Source organism: Musca vetustissima, unplaced genomic scaffold (assembly GCF_032173495.1).
Source record: "Musca vetustissima isolate MV318-11 ecotype Yass unplaced genomic scaffold, APGP_CSIRO_Mvet_v1 utg2116, whole genome shotgun sequence".
NCBI classification, from domain to species: domain Eukaryota; kingdom Metazoa; phylum Arthropoda; class Insecta; order Diptera; family Muscidae; genus Musca; species Musca vetustissima.
The window spans coordinates 47208-64744 of NW_026882293.1; the positions used below are offsets into that span (position 1 = coordinate 47208).

Consider the following 17537-nt stretch of genomic DNA (forward strand, 5'->3'; position numbering starts at 1 on the left):
CTGGTAGTATCCAAGAATTCAACATTTCATGTGATTTTAGGGAGTTTCGAAAGTCTCTACGAAGGCATAAAATATTTTCTGATCAGGTTCAAATTCTTTAAGAATTTTCCTGGAAGCTCTGCAAAATGATTTCTTTACAAGGTTTGCAAAAATACCCCTTTTTTCTTTCGCTCATAGTTACCCTTCACCAGACTATGGTACAGGATTTGTAACAAGCAAAAGAAAACGATACAGACCCATGGTTCCTTTTGAGAATATGCATAGAATCACTTTCTGAGTCGTCAGTCCATCCGTCCGTCTGATGATGTTAAATTGAAAACAAATTACAGGTTGCATTTATTATCCGAATTGGATGAAATTTGGCACAGGTCACTTATTTGGCCCAAGGACGAACCCTACTGAAGTTGGGAAAAATTGGTTCAGATTTAGATATAGCTCCCTTATATATTTTCGTCCATTGGTGTAACAATGTCCCTATATATCTTTCGATTTGTACGAAATTTGGCATAGCGTACTGAATTAAGTCTAGAATGATGTGAGCTAAATTTCGTGAAATGCGGTTAAGATTTAGATATAGCTCCCTTATATATTTTCGCCCGATTTAATGTAAATGATGATTCGATGTCCCTATTTATATTTCGATTTGTACAAAATTTGGCATAGCACACTGAATAAAGTCTAGAATGATCTGTGTGTAGTTCACTGAAAATCGGTTCAGATTTAGATATAGCTCCCATATACATTTTCGTCCTATTTAATCGGTTCAGATTTAGATTAAGCTCCCATATACATTTTTGTCTTATTTAATATAAATGAAGCACCAAAGTCACTATAGTTCTTTCGATTTGCACGAAATTTGGCATAGCGTAATAAATTGATTCCAGAATGATTCGAAAAGGATAGGATTCATATGTATGTAGTATATACCCAAAGTGGTAAAGGTTATAATATAATCAGACCCGTCCGACGTTTGAACTTTCCTCACTTGTTATCTTAAAATTAATGTCACCGAAACACTAAAAAAAGCTAGGAAACCCCTATACATTGTAATACACAATTATTTATTTACAATTTTACACAAAAAAAAAACTATTATTAATAAAAGAAATGATAGAAAATAAAAACCAGCACCAGTAACCATAAAAAAATCCGCAATCAGTTGGCCGCCACAAGTCACGTTAAATATTAAGTAGAGCAAACACGTAAATACACCTGATGAACTGTAATTTACACCCAGACCTCTGATAGAGCAGAAAGGCCGGTCAAGATTGATGGTTGAAGAGCTATAGACGGACCGTTAAGTGGCAGGCAAGCAAAGCAAAAAACACAATGCAAAAAATATAAACTCCGTTAAAAAAAGACAAGAGAAAATACAAAGAAAATTACAACTATTTTTTTCCACCAAAGAGTTAGAGATACGCACCCAAAAACCATCAACATTTTAACCTCTGGCTACTGATCAAAATGAAAACAAGAGGGAAAATGTTGAAGAAAAAAAAAAGGAAACTTTCATTTGTTTTTTTGATAGAGAAGGAAAACAAATCAAAACATATGTCTGACTCACTATTCGGCTGACCGGCTGAATGCCTTAAATATTCACAAAAACAAAAAGAAAATTCATGAACATATGTAATTTTATTCTGCACTTGCACCCATAGCCACCATACAATTTTCTCATTTGGCCACCGGTCATCGTTATGGTCACATTCCTATGGCAGAGTCAGTCGGTACACAACAACAAATTTATTTTTGGTATTTGAACTGAATTTTGTGCTTAGTCAGCTAGACAGACAAATAATTATATTTATTAACATTAATAAAATTGGACCGTAACATTTTCATTTCTATCATGAAACTATTTTAAATCTAAGCCGGTAACAAGCACATGACGCTTCATATATGTATGTAAGTACGCTATGGCAGCATAACAAGATGCTTGACTGATTTTTCCGTTTCATGTGTGAGGGTATTTAAGAAAGTTAGGTGTTATCATTTTTATTTTCTAAATAAAGGAACAATAGAACAAGTATTATTTATCAATAAAATTGTAGGTAATTCTTGGGAGTTGGGTAGATGGCTCTATTTGTATGGGACAGACGAAGAAAGCAAGTGATCCAATTATGAGCTACTGCTTATGTTACCCTAGTGAACTTATAAATCATTAACGATCTAACTTGACCATTGACTTGTTAACCAAAAATTAGCTTAAGAACCATTAATTAGTTCGTAAAGGCTTGACGAACTTGGAGAAATGTAATTAGAAACTGTTTCCAAGTTAATTGGTAAAGTGAAGAACATTTGGAGACCCAGTGAGCCATTGAGGTATCTGAGCTAATTGTGACCCATTGTTACATATTCAACAAATCGGTTTAATAATTCAAAATAATGCTCCAACCCCATAAAGCTTTTGATATTTTTCATGTTTTATCCGCACCTTCCAACCGAAAGGTGTAAGTTGGTAATCTGGGTTCTTGTAGGGTGAAAACCTAATTTGCAGAAAATTATCAATATGGGTCCGTGTTATAAATGTTTTATGGGGCTATAAAAAAGGAATATCAATATTGATATTTTTTGGTAGTGAGATTTGACAGCCAATGAGAATACAAAATACCAAATTGCAGTCAATTCGGTGGAAAAACGTGTCCAAAATAACAAAAACACTGAATATAGGGGGCTACCATGAAACATGGATCAATATCAATAATTTTTGGTAGGGATATGTGTTATTCAATGATAACCCAAAATATTAAATTACAACCAATTCCGTTGAAAAACATGTCCAAAATCTCCTAAATACTGAATTGTGTGGGGGCTACCCTGAAAATTGGGTAAATATTAAAAATTTTTGGTACGGAGATGTGCTATACAATGAGAACCCTAAATACCAAATTACAGTCAATTCGGTGGAAAAACGTGTCCAAACTCCGTAAAATATCGAATATTGGGGGTACCGTTATTTGGGGGCTACCATGAATCTTGGGTCAATATTAATAATTTTTAGTACGTATATGTGCTATACAATGAGAACCCAAAATACCTAATTACAGGCAATTCGGTTGAAAAACGTGTCCAAAATCGCAAAAATACCGAATATTAGGGGAAAGGGAGGTTGTACCGTTATATGGGGGCTACCATGAAAATTGGGTTTATATAAACAATCTTTAGTACGGAGATGTGCTATGCAATGAGAACACAAAATACCATATTACAGCCAATTCGGTTGAAAAACGTGTCCAAAAATTCCCAAAATGCCGAATATTGGGGGTACCGTTATACGGAGCTACTCCAAAACGTGAACCGCTATATCCCATTTGCAATATCGAACATCCTAGGAGTACTGGTTATGTATGTGCAAAATTTCTGAGCTCTATCATAAATATTGCGATCTCTATCATGATTTCACTAGACAGACAGAAGGACACGCATACATCGACATAGAATTTTATTCTGATCAATAATTTATATACTTTAGCTGTCTCTGGAGTATATTTCGAGGTGTTGCAAACGGAATGACAATTTTAATATACACTCCACCTTATAGTGGAGGATATAAAAATATTCTGTGAAGAAGTTACCACACCAAGGTTCGGGAAAGCCAAACTTAACTATGCTAAAATATAGTAACATCGCTTGAAAACCTGGTCTGGGATCTATAAAAGCAGCTGGACCTTTCTATGGGGGCTATAGCCAAATATCGAGCGATATTTATAAATTTTAATAGGAAAAATTTTCACCCAAGTGATTACTCAAACTATAAATTCTCTACATAGTAAAATTATAAAATGTATGTGTGGACCGATATTCTCTGTTGAAAGATTGGTAACCAAAAATAACAAACGGTGGGTATATCCTAATATCAAATGTGATTTTGACAGATACACGTTGCTCCATGTTTTCAACACCAGTTATATAAGTGTACCGCCCCATATTTGGAATTTTGAAGGTTTAAGACCCATTTTTCTACAGAAGAGTTGTAGTCCCAGATTGACAGAAAAATTTCCTAATTTTCTGTTTTACTGAAATCACTAATTTGGAATTTGCATCTCTGGTCATCCGGTTAGAGTGTGTGTTTGGTCTGGCGAGTGGTGACCTTGTTCTTGAATTGCTTACTCAGACAATCTGTTGGCCAACATTATTCTCCTGTGGATTTCACAGCCGATGTTATTATTTTTTTATGGCGACACCGAGGTATATATAAAATCGTTCACAATCTCGAAGCTGTAGTTTCAAAGTTCCACAGTTTGCCCGATTCTACTGGACGTTTTGCGCGTTGATACCATCAGCTTGGTCTTCTCGCCATTTACTGCCAGTCCCACTTTGGCAGATTCCTTCTTAATTCGTTCAAATGTGGCTGTTACCGCTCGCAATGTTCGACCCATTATGTCGATGTCGTCGGCATTCACATTTGCATATCGTATGACCTTTTCCAGCAGGATGGTAAACAGGTCAACGCAGACATGGCTTTAAACACCACGGAGCGGATTGGTCTGCCAACGAATAGGTGGAACGTGTCGATGTTTTTTTCGTGGGTCTTTTCCAGGATTTGAAAAAAACTCACTCTCTACAAGACGCTGATGCTATATGTGCTGCTGTATGGATCTGTGTGCCGATCTGTGTCGACGGTAAATATCGTCGTCGAATGAACCATGAGGTATACCATCTATTCTCGGACATAGTCAGACGGATCGAGTTGGATCGCTTTAATAAGCCCCAGCTCAAAAGGCATATTAAAGCGATCCAGCTGATGTTTCACGCAGAAGGAGAAGGCCACGAATCCGATGGAAAGATCAAGTGAATGACAACGTCTCGGAACATGGTCTTTCAGACATCTCGGAACATATGTTAATGATAAACCTTCCTCAATTTTCAAGCTATGTTATTATAAGTTGACATATCGGGGATAGGATAAAATACCTTATATAGACGCCTCGCATACTTTTCGGTATTTTTAAATCCCCAGTCGATTATTCCGACTTTATGGTTATATTTGGCCCGGAATTTTTAATGCATGTTTATTTTTTATAAAATAGGTATATTTTCGGCATTTTAAATACCCATCTTATGATGGATGACATAAAGAGTTCCGCCAGGCTGAATGTAAAGATTTATTTACGCTTAAACTAATATATTTTTTAAATCATTTTCTGAGGTTGAAATGCGGACTTCCAATGAATGTTTTATGTAGAATTGTCAGAAGTGTTATGTTGAACATTTTGAGGAATTTTAAAATTTGCAGGTGAGCATTTTCGCATTGTTATATCGATAGGATTATTGAAGCTATAAACATGAGCTTTAAGATTTTTTAAGATTTTTAATGAAAAACGAAACTTCCTATATTCGATATTATAGCCACATGTATGCCAAACTTTATTTATATATTTATTTATTTTTTTTTTACATTATCTACAGCTCACCCACTTTTTGTTTTGTCACTCCCCATACAATTTCACCTTACTTTACGTACTGATCATGCGTTAATTCCATTTTTTTATCTAGTACAAATGTGGCTTGTTGTGAGCTTGAGATATGCGCTTTAATGTTGTATGCCACTAACTTGACATGACTAATTAGAAAAACTGTCGGCTTTAGAAAATTATAAAAATTAGACATCACCAACAACCAGCTCAACATCATCTTATGGCCTTAACATGACCACATCATCGCAGCCACAAACCACAGGAATTTATTTTTGTTGGCATGTTGACATGCACATCAACAAAAGGCCAACATGAAAAACCAAAAATTACAAAGTAAATAAGAAGATTAAAGTGTGCATATTTTCGCTTTCTAAAAGATTTTCATTTTTTTCTGTTTCTAAGTAAAAAACTGAAATTAAGTTGACAGGAAGATGAGCTTGTGAGTTTTAGAAAATGAAGGAGAAATGTTGGTTGGTGGGTTCGAAAATAATTATATTCAATTTTATTAAATTAAATATATGTTCCAGTTCCTCAACCCCGATTTCTTCCGAATCCAAAATATGACTTGTTATTAGTCATTAACTGACTCTAATAATATTAACACTCAGTTTTACTAAAATGAATAATTATAATCCAAAAATTATATCAACTGCCGCTTATTCGATACTAAGTTATATACAGATCTATATTTTGCTGATTTCCAAACTTTCTACGTTATCTCGCGTTAAATATTGATCACCTAAATTTTTAGGTTCAACGACTATATAGTTCCCTTGAACATTCTTTGGATTTAAATATAATTTTTCTTCTCCAACTCATCTATTTTTATTTCGGTTAACATATAATTAATAATCTTAATAATTATTAATTAATCATGTATCTCATACCCTGCTACTCATACCCTCTTCAATTTTGTTAACAGTTTTAATAATAGGGCTATCAGCCACCACAAAAATAAAAACGGTTTCGATTTTGACCCCAATACGTTAACAACAACAATAATATATATTTATCTTTCAAACATTCCCAAAAATCGACAACAACAAGAACACTCAGTCACACTCATTAATTGGTTCTTACTGCATATATTATTATGTCTGTTCTCAACTTATTGGAGCATCATTGGTATTAGAATCTATTAAGTTGTCAAATATTCTTTTTTTCAGGTCAATTCTAAGTTTGAAAACCAGACTCGAAATCAATATATAGCCCAAAGAGAGATCATTAATATTCCATTGCCTCTGGCCAAATAACCCAAATCGCGAGACCTATATTTATGTATATGCTTGTTGGTGTTGTTTTTGGTATGAAATCTTCAAAATAGATTTCAATTTTTTCTTCAAATTATTTTTTTTTCTTCAAACAATCAATTTGTTTTGTTAACAAAAACTTTAAATCTCTTTTTCTGCAAACCTGTCACTCAAACCGTTGATCATTTGTTTTCAAAACAATCTCGAGATGGCCTGGTCTTAAGGTGTGCTGAACTTTGTGGCACAAAATAGTGTGAGTGTGCGTGGAGGCGACTCTCATTTTAGTTTAGACATCAAACACAAAAATTGTTATGTCTTGTTCCAATGTCCCACCAAAGTGTGCTGTGTTGGTCGTCTGCGCAGATGACATTTTGCTACTGACTTAACTAACTGTGCATGCATGCTGGATGACCAGCTAGCTTGGTCTATGTGTTCAGCGAACTACCGGACCGGTTGGCGTTGTGTTGGCGTGTTATGTTATCCTACAGGTTATGTGTGCAGATTTGTATACCATTTCCATGGAGGAATATTTTCCATGAAAAAATATTTTCTAGAGGCGTGGAGTTTTAAGAATATTTTCTAAGGGGCTATCAGAGCTATAGGTATGGATTTTTAAAGAATATTTTCTAAAGGACTCTGAAAGCGACAGGCGTGGATTTTTAAAGAATATTTTCTAAAGGACTATCAAATCTATAGGCGTGGATTTTTAAAGAATATTTTCTAAAGAACTATCAGATCAGCAGGCGTGGATTTTTACAGAATATTTTCTAAAGGACTATCAAATCTATAGGCGTGGATTTTTAAAGAATATTTTCTAAAGGACTATCAAATCTATAGGCGTGGATTTGTAAAGAATATTTTCTAAAGGATTATCAGAGCTATAGGCGTGGATTTTTAAAGAATATTTTCTAAAGAACTATCAGATCAGCAGGCCTGGTTTTTAAAGAATATTTTCTAAAGGACTATCAGAGCTATAGGCGTGGATTTGTAAAGAATATTTTCTAAAGAACTATCAGAGCTATAGGCGTGGATTTTTAAAGAATATTTTCTAAAGGACTATCAGAGCTATAGGCGTGGATTTGTAAAGAATATTTTCTAAAGAACTATCAGATCAGCAGGCGTGGATTTTTAAAGAATATTTTCTAAAGAACTATCAGATCAGCAGGCGTGGATTTTTAAAGAATATTTTCTAAAGGACTATCAGAGCTATAGACGTGGATTTGTAAAGAATATTTTCTAAAGAACTATCAGATCAGCAGGCGTGGATTTTTAAAGAATATTTTCTAAAGGACTATCAGAGCTATAGACGTGGATTTTTAAAGAATATTTTCTAAAGAACTATCAGATCAGCAGGCCTGGATTTTTAAAGAATATTTTCTAAAGAACTATCAGATCAGCAGGCCTGGTTTTTAAAGAATATTTTCTAAAGGACTATCAGTTCCAGAAGCGTAGATTTTTAAAGAATATTTTCCAAAGAACTATCAGTCTCAGACACGTAGATTTTTTTAAAGAATATTTTCTAAAGAACTATCTGAACTACAGGCGTAGATTTTTAAAGAATATTTTCTAAAGAACTATCAGATCAGCAGGCCTGGATTTTTAAAGAATATTTTCTAAAGGACTATCTGAACTACAGGCGTGGATTTTTAAAGAATATTTTCTAAAGGATTATCAGAGCTATAGGCGTGGATTTTTAAAGAATATTTTCTAAAGGATTATCAGAGCTATAGGCGTGGATTTTTAAAGAATATTTTCTAAAGGATTATCAGAGCTATAGGCGTGGATTTTTAAAGAATATTTTCTAAAGAACTATCAGATCAGCAGGCCTGGATTTTTAAAGAATATTTTCTATAGAACTATCAGATCAGCAGGCCTGGTTTTTAAAGAATATTTTCTAAAGGACTATCTGAACTACAGGCGTAGATTTTTAAAGAATATTTTCTAAAGAACTATCAGATCAGCAGGCCTGGATTTTTAAAGAATATTTTCTAAAGGACTATCTGAACTACAGGCGTAGATTTTTAAAGAATATTTTCTAAAGAACTATCAGATCAGCAGGCCTGGATTTTTAAAGAATATTTTCCTAGATTTTTAAAGAATATTTTCTAAAGAACTATCTGGATTTTTAAAGAATATTTTCTAAAGGACTATCTGAACTACAAGCCTGGATATTTAAAGAATATTTTCTAAAGGACTATCTGAACTACAGGCGTGGATTTTCTATCTTCGACCCGTATGCATATATCGATAGACCAACCAGAGGTAAGGAGCCATCGAAAAAATCACAATCTGAAAATGTGTTGGGATACTTGTGTAGCCATAGTGCGACGATTTCCGGAGTCTCAAGACACATCGCAATCTGAAATTGTGTTCAGGATACCGGAGTCTCAAAGCACATCTTGCCGCCTGGAATTTGACTGAAATATCCAATGGTAGGAGGTTTAAAATTACATTGAAGGCTGGTTATGGTGGCCTTCTGAGTGATCCAGTAATTAGGATTGACGCTGTTCGCCGATGCTACTGATTTTGGTCAGCGGTGTACGCTTGTTCCCTGCATGCCACCTTGTGTTGTCTTACCTATGGAGTTCTTGCAGGAGTAGAGTGCTATTAAAACTTTCTTAGTGCGCTCCTCAACATCCCTTTTCCACGTTAGGTTGTGTGTATTATATCAATCCATTCTGTGTGTACTCAATGGTTCCTCATGTAAGGCAGTATCAGCAGATTTGCCTTCGATGTAAGCGGTAAGGTAGAAATGAAGAAAGAATAATCTGTCTGTAGTCTTTAGACAGTGTGTGACTCGTCTTCCCAACTTTCGGGATGATGGATAATCTTTCTCTCTTTTTAAAATTCCTTGTAGTGTTTAGGTATTACTTTATCTGGCCCAGTGGATTTGTAGGGTTAAATGCTATTTATTGCCCATTTCAGTTTTGCGTAGCTTGTAGTATCTTCTATCAGCTTCTCCTCCTCCTTGGCCATTTTGATGATAAAAGATCAAGAGTATCTCTTGCTCAGTTTATCCACGTCCCATCATTTCGTTTAATACTACCTATCGATTTGGGACCTTTAGATATTACTCTGCGAAATCTGGCCGCATAATTAACTCTTTCGATTCACTAAAGTAAACCTAAGACCTACGTTTAGCCTTCTTGATTTCACTTTTGTACCTATTGAAAAGTCCCCCCAACTAAAGATTCCAATATAAAATCTGAACATTTCTGGAAATGGTGTATCTCAAGTACCCAAATCCAAGTTTTGAAAATCGCTTTGCCGCCAACATCATTACAAGACTGTGAACACATGTCAAATGTTTCCACCTCCGACTATTTCTTCTTTGTCTTCTGCTTCTTCTTTACCACTTCTTCCACTGGATAAGTCTGATGATATTGGAAAACATTTCCATTTGATACAGCATGCAGCGGAACCCATTAAACGAAGTTTCCTCTTCTTCGTTCATTTATCATTCGACTTTTGGCTTGGCCAAATGTGTGGGGCAATGTGATGATGGCTTTTCGTTAGCATAGCCACTTTTTTCTATTTTTCCACTTTTGGTCGCCAACATTTTCGGATGCGATGCGCTCCGTCCAGCCACTTAGATTTATGAACATTTGAGCGTATATTGGCGTTAATGATGCGCTTAGGTCATTGTATTAATGTCTCCTCAACTAACAATAAAAAACACCAACAAAAAGACTATTTACTTCAATTTGCCTTGGAGTAAATTAATTAATGGTTAAAATTTTAACTGAGTGGTAACATGAAAAGAGATTTGGTTGTTGTTTGGCGAAATTTAAGTCCGCTTTGACGTGCTCATCAATGACACTAATAATGTTTTTTGTTGTCTAAGATGATTTGGAGAAATTTCGGCAGTTTTTGTATGGAAAAGTTTTTGTTTTTTTTTTTTTGTATTTTTTTAATTTGTGCAAAAATAAATTCGTGATTAAAATGTGTTTAGTTTTAAAATGTTTTTTTTTTTTAAATAATTACATGACTTACACCGCCACCTAACGAAAGTAAAAGTTAAGTGATTCGGACACGATATTCAATCATTAGCGGAAGGGTTTTTATAAGTTTGCAGAAGTTAGTTAGGTAAGATGAAGTTAGTTAGGTAAATGTTTTATACCGTTTTTTGCGATAATTAATTTGCGAATTTCCTCAGGAAAAAACTTTGATATTCTGTCAAGAACGTCAGGAATAGGAAAATTATTCCAATGGTTTGTAAAAGTCTGATTAGTGCTAAATTTTTACCAGAATTGTATGAATTGTTGAATATGTAAGTATGTGGAAGACAACCCTTGTATACAACCAGTGTATGACCACGAGTTTTAGTCCCCAACTCTTACCTTAGGAGTTCTTACAAGCGTACAGGTTATAAAATTTTTCTTAGTACTTCGATTTCTATCACGGTTACCTTCTATCCTATAAACTACATTGCACCTATCCTCATTTTTCAGTATTACATATTATATCGAATACTAGATAATCCCGCGTCCTGTTTGGGAGAGTAGAGAATGAAACTAGATATCTTTCGAGGTTCAATACTAAACGGGAACTGATTTTATTATACCCTTCACCACACTGTGGTACAGGGTATTATGTCTTTGTGCATATGTTTGTAACAGGCAAAAGGAAACGAGATAGACACATGGTTCCTTTTGAGAATATGCATAGTATCACTTTCTGAGTCGATTTATGCATGTCCATCCGTCCGTCTGTCAGCCCATGTTTAATTGTAAACAAAGTACAGGTCGTATTTATGATCCGAATTGGCTGAAACTTGCCATAGGTCACTTGTTAGGCCCAAGGACGAACCCTATTGAAATTGGGAAAAATCGGTTCAGATTTAGATATAGCTCCCATATATATTTTCGTCCGATTTAATGTAAACGGTCCCTATATATCTTTCGATTTGCAGGAAATTTGGCACAGCGTAATGAATTAAGTCTAGAATGATGTGTGTAAAATTTCATAAAAATCGGTTCAGATTTAGATATAGCTCCCATATATATTTTCGTACGATTTTTTGTAAATGGTGTACTAAAGTGCCTATATATCATTCGATTTGCACGAAATTTGGCACAGCGTAATGAATTAGGTTTAGAATGATGTGTGTAAAATTTCATAAAAATCGGTTACGATTTAGATATAGCTCCCATATATATTTTCGTGAGATTTTATGTAAATGGTGCACCAAAGTCCCTATATATCCTTCGATTTTCACGAAATTTGGCATAGCGTACTGAATTTTGTCTAGAAATATGTGTTTTTAATTTCGTAAAAATCGGTTCAGATTTAGATATAGATCCCATATATATATTTGTCCGATTTTAAGTAAATGGTGCACCAAAGTCCCTATATGTTTTTCTATATAATAAAGAACTTAAAATGTGACCGAATGCACAAAACATACTAAAATAAGTCTAACCTAACATGTGACAAGTTTCGATGAAATCGGTTTACAATTAGATATTTTGCCCTAAACATACTAAAATAAGTGTAACCTAACATGTGACAAGTTTCGATGAAATCGGTTTACAATTAGATATTTTGCCCTAAATTTACATAATTTTGTCCTATTATAAGAAGCAACTCTATATCTGACCAAAATTTAAAGGTTGCAGAAAGGCCTGTTCAATATCATAGTAATGGTCCTTCAAATATGCGACGTCTGTTAGGCTTCCATCTGTTGAATATACCCAAAGTGGTGAAGGGTATCATATAGTCGGCCCCGTCCGACTTTACTACTTTCCTTACTGGTTAATATTTGTTTCTTAACACTAAACCTTAAAATAGAACTATGAAACTAGATATGCATTTCACATACATTGGCTAAACGCTTATAATTATTAGGGTTTGATGACATTTATGGTATTTATTTATGATCAACCAACCAAAAATGAGCAACAAATACTCTAATACATTGGAATGCAGCTACTAGCTAACGCACTGCGCGCTGCAATCTTTCCTTGTACAATTTGCAAACTTCGCATAGCAAAGAATCTTCAATCCGGTTTTAATCAAAATTCCTCACTTATTGGACATACAAATTCTTTCTGCAGTTTTTCTTAATTTTTACGATGAATAATTAAATATTTTCATCACTGGTGCCACTGAGCTTTTTACCAAATATTATTTTAGACTCAAATTTTATTCGAATGAGGAAAAATATTAATTTGTAAAATATATATCTTTATCATCAAATGTAGGGTTGGGCAATATCGTTCCTGAACGGCTTTACTTTGCGGTTCGCTCTCCAGAAGAAACTAGGTTATTCATTTAGTTCAATCATTCACAAACGGAACAATCTAAAGGACTGGTTCCTCGTGATCCAATGAGAGAAAAAGGAAAGGAACGAAATAATCGGACCTAGTTCCAATTACTCCTTTTGCAGAATAGTCCATTTGAACTAGTTCGTTCCGGAACGCCCCAACTCTATCACATATTGGACAGAAAATACAAGGTACAATTCTTGAGGGCTTTACACCGAATTACTTCGGTAATAATGTTGTTTACTTAATTTTTACGACGAATTATTAAACATTTACGTTACTTGTTCCATTGTTTTTTTCCAAGGACCAACCATTAATATATTAAGCAGACTGCTCCCGCATCAAACGTATCAGACAGTCGCAGCTCGTGTAAGCACAAAATACGAAATAACATCGTGGCACGACCGTTCAAAAAGTTTAGGAAGAAAACCGACAACCTCTTGGTTTTGTTGCTTCTGATTTTATTTTAAAACATTTAACTTAGGTGTAAAAATATTAAAGAATTCATAGCTTTTTATTGGAACTTTTTGCATTAATAATAGAATTGGATCCTAACATGTGTGTCGTCAAATCTTAAAAATAACTTTATTATAAATAATTCATTTGGAATTTTAAACTTTCCAAAAACTAAAATTTAAGAATATACAAAAAATTAGTTCAAAGAATTTTGAACAGGATGACAAATGGCAAATTCAATTTCGTTTCAAATTATTTTGTGCATAACTCTAATTCCCAGACGAAGCTAAGAATCTTCACTTGTTATTTTAATTTTCGACCTTCTGAGTTTTTAAATCCTCCCCTTCATCAATAAATACCGGACATAAATAATAATAACAAGTGAAAAAGCGTTAAGTTCGGCCGGGCCGAACTTTGGATACCCTCCACCATAGATATACGGGCAGGTACTAGAAATGAAAATATAGGGAACATGTCAAAAAGTGGACCTATACCGACATTTCTAAAAACGGATTATGTAAACCATAATGTAAACAACAATACGAATTTCAGAAAATTTTCATAGATAATTATACCTCCAGTCTTACAGCTAATGACGGTGTATACACTTTAACACAATGAAAATGTGCCTCATCGAAATATTGGTTCTAGACACCATGTTTCTTCGGACCAAATCCGTTTCAGTAAAGTTGGTTTTCATTCAAACCTCGCACATCTTATTATTTCTTCCAAACTTAGTTCAAATTCGAAGATGGGGAATATCGGTCCACTTCTTCTGGTACCTCCACACAGGGGCTAGGTCTAAATGCGGCTATAGTTCATTATCGAACCTTACGTTCTAATTTTTTATCTCGCTATCCTCCGCAGGTGAAATGATTACAACAGAGCCTTAGAACCAAAATTAAAACGCGTAACAAATCAGATAACTATTTTAATATAAAAAAGGGGGTTATATGGGGACTACCCCAAAAAGGGGGCGGATATTAATAATTTTTGGTAGGGAGATTTGTTACCATATACGACTACAAAATACCAAATTGCAGCAAATTCGGTTGATAAACGCGTTCAAGAACCCCAAAATACCGAAAATTGGGGGTATCCTTATATGGGGGCTATCCGTAAAAATGGATCTATATTCATAATTTTTTGTGGGGAGATTTGGTACCTATTAAGAACTCAAAATACTAAATTACAGCTAATTCGGTGGAAAAATACGACCAAAACCCCCAAAATACTGAAAATTAGGAGGTACCGTTATATGGGGACTACCAGAAAAAGTGGACCTATATCCATAATTTTTTGTGGAGAAATTTATTACCCAATATGAACCCAATATAGCAAATTTCAGCGAATTCCGTTGAAAAACGCGGTCAAGAACCCCAAAATACCGAAAATTGAGGGGTACCGTTATATGGGGGGTAGCAGAAAAAATTGACCTATTTTTATAATTTTTAGTAGGTTTATTTTGTACCCAATAAGAACTCAAAGTGCCAAATTTCAGCGAATTCTGTTGAAAAACACGCTCAAGAACCTCAAAATACCGAAATTTCGGGGTTACCCTTACATGGGGGCTGTCCGAAAAAATGGACCTATATTTATAATTTTTAGTGGGGATATTTGCTACCCAATAAGAACTCAAAGTACCAAATTTCAGCGAATTCGGTCGAAAAACACGCTCAAGAACCTCAAAATACCGAAAATTGGGGGGTATCCTTATATGGGAGCTATGCCTAAACGTGGACCGATATAGCCCATCTTCGAACTTGAACTTGAATTTTGGCGCTCTATCTCAACTCGTTTAGACGCTAGAGTGATTACAACAGACAGACGGACAGACGGACATGCATAAATCGTCTTAGAATTTTACGCTGATCAAGAATATATATACTTTATAGGGTCGGAAATGAGTATTTCGATGCGTTACAAACGGAAAAACAAAACTAATATACCCTCCATACTATGGTGGAGGGTATAAAAATACCACTGGGAAAACGTAGATTTGACACTAATACACTCCCCGACGGGGAATTGAACCCCGGTCTCCCGCGTGACAGGCGGGGATACTAACCACTATACTATCGAGGATATTAACTGGTATTCGCAACATAATGTACTTCATATAACTGCAGCAGAAAAAAGGGTATACAAATAACCATTGGAATTCATATTTACGTTATGGTGAGATTCACTCATGCGTATCGGCACTCCAACAAAAAAAAAAAAACAGCCTACCATTCAAGTACAGTTCGCAGACGGAGATGTGCTTCCACACAGAGAATGACAACAAAACAAAAGGCTTTACTGCTATATTTATAATGACATCTCTAATTTATGTCAAATCTTAATTTGTTTAGAATGGTGTTTGTATTTTTATTTGTAAATTAAGAAATGAAACATCTAAGCTCTCTTTTTTTCTTGTGATTAGGTATTCAGTTACTTTCACCTTTTTTTCTGGCGCAGTCCCCGTCACGTGGTTTTGCGTGTTCCAATAATTTAGAAAATATTCTTGAGGCTAAACACACAACAAATCTGTATAATTTTGCTTTATTGTTGGCATCTGAAACTTTCTGTTTCTTTTTTTATTTTATTGCAATTTTCACCTTTTGTTTTTTGTTTACAGATTTACATCTGATAGCTATAATACAGAATACTATTTCTTCTTGTAAAATTTATGTGTTGTGTTTTTTAAATGTGCTAAATATTCGACCCAATTGCAACTCATTTAATAGCTATAGATATTTGCATAATTTATAATATCTTCGAAGAATGTTTGTCTTTGAGATTAGTTACTGATTTATGGCTAATTTCTTTACAAATCGTATAGCTTCGTTGCGGAAGTGTGATACAAAACAAAAAAGAAAAGTTCTTTATGTTAATTTTGAACTCCAAAGTGGCACTAATTTTATTGAATTGGTAATGACATTTACGTTTCGAAATTTTCAGAAATCTAATAACTACGACTAGGAATATTCCATAATGAGCTACAATCTTTGCCATAGGTGCCCATCAGTATACTTTAAAGTAGCTGCCTACTCACACGCATTGTTATGCTCTTTCAGTCAGTCGTTGTTTGACAGGCAACGAATGAACAAATGCTGGGGTGCGCGCACGGCGTTGTGTCCGCACAACTAGAAAATCAACGAAATAACACTTAGGGATAAAAGTGTTTCAGTATATTTGGATTTTTATTTTATTATTCAAAATGCGTTTTGTATGTTTAAAAATTTTTAAAAACAACAGAACAATTGCTGTTTTTTAAAAGAATTAAATATTTGATAATTATCGTAGTATTTAATATTAATATTTAATATTACAATATGATTATCTCGGTATATGCTACTTTATAATCTTTATTAGATTTTTGTGACATATACAATTTGTAATTCATATAAAAACATTTTTAATAATGATTTTAATTTATATAATAACAAAAATTAAATTCTTCAATAATTTTTTCCGACCACAAAAATGTACACACAATTTTGTTCAGTACTGTTCTGTTTTCTCTCACACATACTAACGCATTTTAATTTTGGGCACCTATGATCTTTGCCAAGATACTACTGCTGAAATTGATCTTAATTAAAAGCTCAAATCCTATAGCGTAATATTTATAATTTTAATTTCACTCAAGAGCTTTCCATGAGACTACAGCGTAAACTGTAACCTAAAAAATAAACGAGATATGGTGAACCTATCATATGTCTGCTTTATTATTTTGAACGATAATTCGTTAATCGATAACTTGTATCTCGATGAGCGTCATATGAAGTAACGCGCGTGTTATTCTATCTGTTTACCTAAATTAAATCGCAATAATCTTACGGCAAATTGAGCGCATATAAATGTTTTACGACTTATCTATTTTTCATTACTTTATTTGTTATATTTATTTATTTTTTTTTTAATTAATTCATGTGAAATGTAAGGTCTGCTTATCATTATCGAAAACTGAAATACTACCAAAAAGAAGCAGATATTTGAAATTGTTATAACACAGCACTTTGAAAACTTATGGAAAATTACTTTCTTAATATAGAGCCCGCCCATGTACCGAATTTTTAACACATTATTAAGCATAAAGCATGATAAAATATATAGCCGGTCTTCCCACCATTTACTAACCCCTCCATAGTCCGGACTATGGG

The 17537-nt window shown here is 34.1% G+C and overlaps 1 non-coding gene across 1 annotated transcript; it reads right to left on the reverse strand.

Annotated features, from left to right (window-relative positions):
- Positions 1-15402: 15402 nt before the first annotated feature.
- On the reverse strand, positions 15403-15474 carry Trnad-guc (transfer RNA aspartic acid (anticodon GUC)). Its single transcript has one exon. It is a non-coding gene; the product is annotated as a tRNA-Asp (tRNA).
- Positions 15475-17537: the final 2063 nt, after the last annotated feature.